Source organism: Triticum aestivum, chromosome 1B (assembly GCF_018294505.1).
Source record: "Triticum aestivum cultivar Chinese Spring chromosome 1B, IWGSC CS RefSeq v2.1, whole genome shotgun sequence".
Lineage (NCBI taxonomy): Eukaryota > Viridiplantae > Streptophyta > Magnoliopsida > Poales > Poaceae > Triticum > Triticum aestivum.
The window spans coordinates 261,713,049-261,718,686 of NC_057795.1; positions in this window are offsets into that span (position 1 = coordinate 261,713,049).

The following is a 5,638-nucleotide window of genomic DNA, read 5'->3' on the forward strand; positions in this document are numbered from 1 at the left end:
GGCCACGGCCCAGGGAGGGGGTCTTCCACTTTTTTTCTGTTAGCTTTAGGTTTTAGTTCTTTTTTTCTCTTTTGTATTGTTTTCTGTTTTTGTGTTTTCTTTTATTTCTCATTTTAGTAAAATACTACAGTGGCACCAAAAGAGAGTTTGCAAACTAAGCCACAGCCACAAACCACTTAGCACCGAAACAAAATAGTTTTGAAATTGTTTAACATTTTGAAAGCATATAAATAATTATTATTGTTACTTTTTTATTCATTTTAGAGTGTTTAAACATTTTATAAAGGTGTGCTTTCTCCACCATAATTACCTATGCAATATTTGGTTCACTCCGAACATTTTAGTTTTAATATTTGAAAACTTTTATTCTTTGGTTGATTTTGAATTTGAATTTGAATCAGTTTCGAACTAACACGTGATTAGGAACAGTAATCGAGGTGACGTGGCATCATTAGCAGAGGTCCACTGTAGCTTAATTACCCGGGCGTCACAACCCAAGTCACATAAAGCAAAACACTCATAATTTTTAATCTTGACTTTGATGGTAGGTTCCCATTCATCATGTAATTTTCTAGGAAATGAAACTTCTAATTCCAACTTTTCTTCAAAAGCTTTCATCATAGCATCAACAATATGTTTAGTGAAAGCTTTATTTTGTTCATAAGCATGGGGTGAATTTATCATTGATTGCAACAAATAAATATAGTCAACAAAAGAGCAACTATCATAATTAAAGTCTTTGTAATCCAAAATAGTGGGCACATCACTAGTTAAAGTCTTGACCTCTTCAAACCCACTTTAATCAATTTTCTCACCAAGATTTTCACCCTCCGAATAATAGGGACGCCGTCTAACTCTTCTCTAGTCCCTTTTTCATCAATCTTAATTTTACTAAACAAAGAATCAATAGAAGAATCACCAATCATTTTAAGATCTTCATCACTTTTATGAAAGTAATCACTAGAAAATGCCCTTTCTAAAAAAATCTCTTTTAGCTATAAGCATAGCGGTTCTTTTCTTACTTTCATCCATAGAAACATAAAGGGGTTTAATTGATTCTTCAACTTTAGGCACATAAAATTTCATCTTGAGAGTTTTTGCATCATGAGAAATTTTATCAATGCTTCTAGACATATCATCAACTTTATCCAGCTTTTCTTCTATTGTAGCATTGAAAAGTTTTTGAGTATTGATAAATTCTTTAATATTATTATCAAGATCAGAGGTGTTTCTATTATTATTATAAGAGGGATTACCATAGGAATTACCATAATTATTAGAGGAATTACCAGGAAAAGGCCTAGGATTAAAATTACCTCTATAAGCATTGTTATTGAAATTGTTTCGTGAGATAAAATTCACATCTATGGCATCACTATTTTTCTCAATCAAAGTAGACAAAGGCACATCATTGAAATCAATAGGAGCACTTTTATTAGCAACCAACTTCATAAGAGCATCAACTTTTTCACTCAAAGAATTTATTTCTTCTACCAAATTGACTTTTTTACTAGTAGGAGCTCTTTCGGTATGCCATTGTGAGTAATTGGCCATAATATTGTCTAGAAATTTAGTAGCTTCACCCAAAGTAATTTCCATAAAAAGTACCCCTGCGGCGGAATCTAAAAGATTACGAGAAACAAAATTCAACCCCGCATAAAAAAAATGTATGATCATCCAAAGATTTAACCCATGAGTTGGGTAATTCCTTAGCATCAATTTCATCCTTTCCCAAGATTGTGCAACATGCTCATGTTCAAGTTGCTTGAAATTCATAATCTGGGTTCTAAGGGAAATGATTTTTGCGGGCGGAAAATACTTAATAATGAAAGCATCCTTGCACTTGTTCCAAGAATTGATACTATTGTGAGGCAAAGAAGAAAACCAAATTTTTGCACGATCTCGCAAAGAAAACAAAAATAATTTCAACTTCACAACATCATTGTCCACATATTTTTTCTTTTGCATATCGCATAATTCCACGAATGTGTTAAGATGGGACGCGACATCCTCATCAGGAGTACCGACAAATTGATCTTTCATGACAAGATTCAGCAAAGCAGTATTAATATAAAAAGACTCCGCACTAGTGGCAGGAGGAGCAATCGGAGTGCTAATAAAATCATTATTGTTGGTATTTGAGAAATCACACAACTTGGTGTTCTCTTGAGTTATGGTGACTACACAACAAGATTGCACTCAAAAACAGATCTGACAAGAAAACGGCGAACGAAAAAGAGGGCGAATAAAATGGTAAATTTTTGTGAAGTGGGGGAGAGGAAAATGAGAGGCAAATGAAAAATAATGTAAATTGCGAGGAGATGAGATTTGTGATTAGGAACCTGGTTGATCTTGAAGATACTGCCCGGCAACGACGCCACAAATTCCTTTTGATGCCTGCTTGAACTATGTCGGTATTTCCCCAAAGAGGAAGGGTTGATGCAGCACAGTGATGGTAGGTATTCCCTCAATGATGAGACCAAGGTTATCGAACCAGTAGGAGAACCAAGCAACACAACGTAAACAACCCCTGCACACAAATAACAAGTACTCACAACCTGATGTGTTAAAGGGGTTGTCAATCCGTTTCGGGTAACGGTGCCTCAAATTGGCGAGAAGACGTGATAAAGTTGTGATAGATACGATAAATAGATCACAAAATAAATAAAGTGCAGCAAGGTATTTTTGTATTTTTGGTTTAATAGATCTGAAAATAAAAACAAAGGAAAATAGATCGCAAAGGCAAATATGATGAAAAGAGACCCGGGGCTCGTAGGTTTCACTAGTGGATTCTCTAAAGAAAAATAGCACATGGTGGGAAAACAATTACTGTTGGGCAATTGATAGAACTTCAAATAATCATGACGATATCCAAGCAATGATCATTATATATGCATCACATCCAAGATTAGTAGACCGACTCCTGCCTACATCTACTACTATTACTCCACACATCGACCACTATCCAGCATGCATCTAGTGTATTAAGTTCATGGAAAAACGGAGTAATGCAATAAGAACGATGACATGATGTAGACAAGATCTATTTATGTAGTAATAGACCCCATCTTGTTATCCTTAATAGCAACGATACATACGTGTCGTTTCCACTTTTGTCACTGGGATCAAACACCGTAAGATCGAACCCATCACAAAGCACCTCTTCCCATTCAAGATAAATGTTAGAAAATATGCAACTTGTATTTCCAGGTGGCCATAGGCCAGTATATATACATGTATAGGTGTGGAATATATGCAGGAAACCCCTTATACAATAGGGTAAATACGAAAGGTTACATGGCTATATATATAACTCTAGCACCCCCTCAAACTGATGGTGGATTAACAACATCGAGTTTGGAGAGATAGAAGCCATGCTGCACTCTAGTCTGGGCCTTCGTCAGAAAATCCGCCAACTGTAACTCGGAAGGCACATACTGAAGAGCAACAACCTGACCCTGCACACCAACGCGCACATAGAAAGCATCAACACCAATATGCTTGGTGAGCTCATGCTTCACAGGATCGCGCGCAATGCTAATAGCACTTGTACTGTGAGACAAGAGCGGAGTAGGTGTAGTAACAGAAACACCAAAATCCTGAAGTAACCATCATAACCAAGTCACCTCTATCGTCAAAAGAGCCATAGCTCATAACTCAGCCTCTGCACTCGAACGGGAAACTGCATCTGTTTCTTCGTCTTCCAGGCAATGAGAGAACCACCAATAAAAACACAGTAAGCAGAAAGTGAGCGGCGATCAGAGGGATCACTAGCCCATGTAGCATCCGAATAGGCGGAACTGGAGCGAGGAAAGAATAGACGATGAGAGATCGTGCCCCGAAGATATCGGAGAACACGAAGGAGGTGACTATAGTGAACCGAAGTTGGAGCAGAGACAAACTGACTCAGAATATGAACCGGATAAGAGATATCCGGACGAGTGACAGCTAGATATAGAAGACTCCCAACAAGATGACGATAACGTGTCGGATCAGGCAAGGGGTCACCATCATTATCACGGAGGTGAACATTGAGCTCCATTGGAGTCTCAACAATGCGCTCATCGGTAAGAGCAGCATGAACAAGAAGATCCTGTATATACTTTTCCTGGGATATAAAAAAGCCATCAGAGGTAGAAGAGACTTCAATCCCCAGAAAGTAGCGAAGAGGTCCAAGATCGTACATAAGAAACTGCTCACTTAGATGGGCCTTTACAAAGGCAATATACTCGGGGTCATTGCACTGATGATCATGTCATCAACATAGAGAAGAAGAAGAGTCCGACCACGAGGAGAAAGGTGGACAAACAATGCTGGATCATGAGCACTTGCTGAAAAACCAGCGGCAGTCACCACAGAGGCAAAACGCTCAAACCAGGCGTGGGGGGCTTACTTAAGGCGATAGAGAGAGCGACGAAGACGACATACCATACCATCAAGAACAGAATACCCAGGTGGTGGCTGCATGTATACCTCCTCACGCAGCTCACCGTTAAGAAAGGCATTCTTAACATCAAGCTGAGATACAGACCAGTGGCGTGCAGAGGCCACGACAAGAAGTGTGCGGATAGTGGTCATATGGCCCACAGGAGCAAATGTCTCATCATAATCATGACCATGCTCCCGCTGAAAACCACGAGCCACAAGACGAGCTTTGTAATGCTCAAGTGAACCATTGGAGCGAGTCTTAACCTTGTAGACCCACTTACAAGTGATGGGACGAACACCTGGAGGAAGAGAAACAAGATCCCATGTACCAGTGCGTTCAAGAGCAGCAATCTCCTCTGCCATCGCAAACTACCATTCAGGATGAACAACAGCCTCACGATAAGAAGTCGGCTCAAGAACAACAACACCAGCGGTTGAAAAACCAAGGCGATCAACAGGCGGAAGCGGACAAGGACGCAAGCCATAGGTAGGTTGAGACGAGGAGGACGACACGTCAGCAGACACATCCACATTATGTGAATGATGAGTGTAATACTAAGGCAAAGATGGAAGAATACGAGGAGGAATAGCTGAGGTAGAATCAGGAGGCGGAGATGAAGAAATCACCGGGGATGAAGGTGCAGAATCCGGTGACATGCGAGGTGAGGAAACCGTGGGAGATGGTGGCGGCAAATCAGCAAGAGGTGGAAAAGTAGAGTGAGCAGGACGGAGAGACAAGGGCTCAACTGGAGTGATATGTTTGTCGGGAAAAGTAAGGAAAGATATATCCTCCATAGAAAAGGTTGAGGAAGATGGACGCGGGTAGAAGGGACTAGACTCATCAAAATTCACATCCCGAGAAATACGCATCCGACGACCGATAGGATCCCAACAACGATAGGCCTTATGCTCATCACTATAGCCTAAGAAAACACACTCAACAGACTGAGTGGTCAGTTTGGTGCCTTCCCTAGGGGCAAGAAGAACATAGCAAACACAACCAAACAAGCGAAGCATCGAATAATCAGGAGAACGATCAAAGAGATCTCGAAAGGAACACCACCCTGGAGAGCAGCGGACGGCTGAAGGTTGATGAGATAGGTGGAGGTGAATATAGCCTCGGCCCAAAAATGAGGTGGAAGAGAAGCGGTGATCATCAACACACAAGCCGTCTCAAGAAGGTGGCGATGATTTCGCTCAGCCACACCAT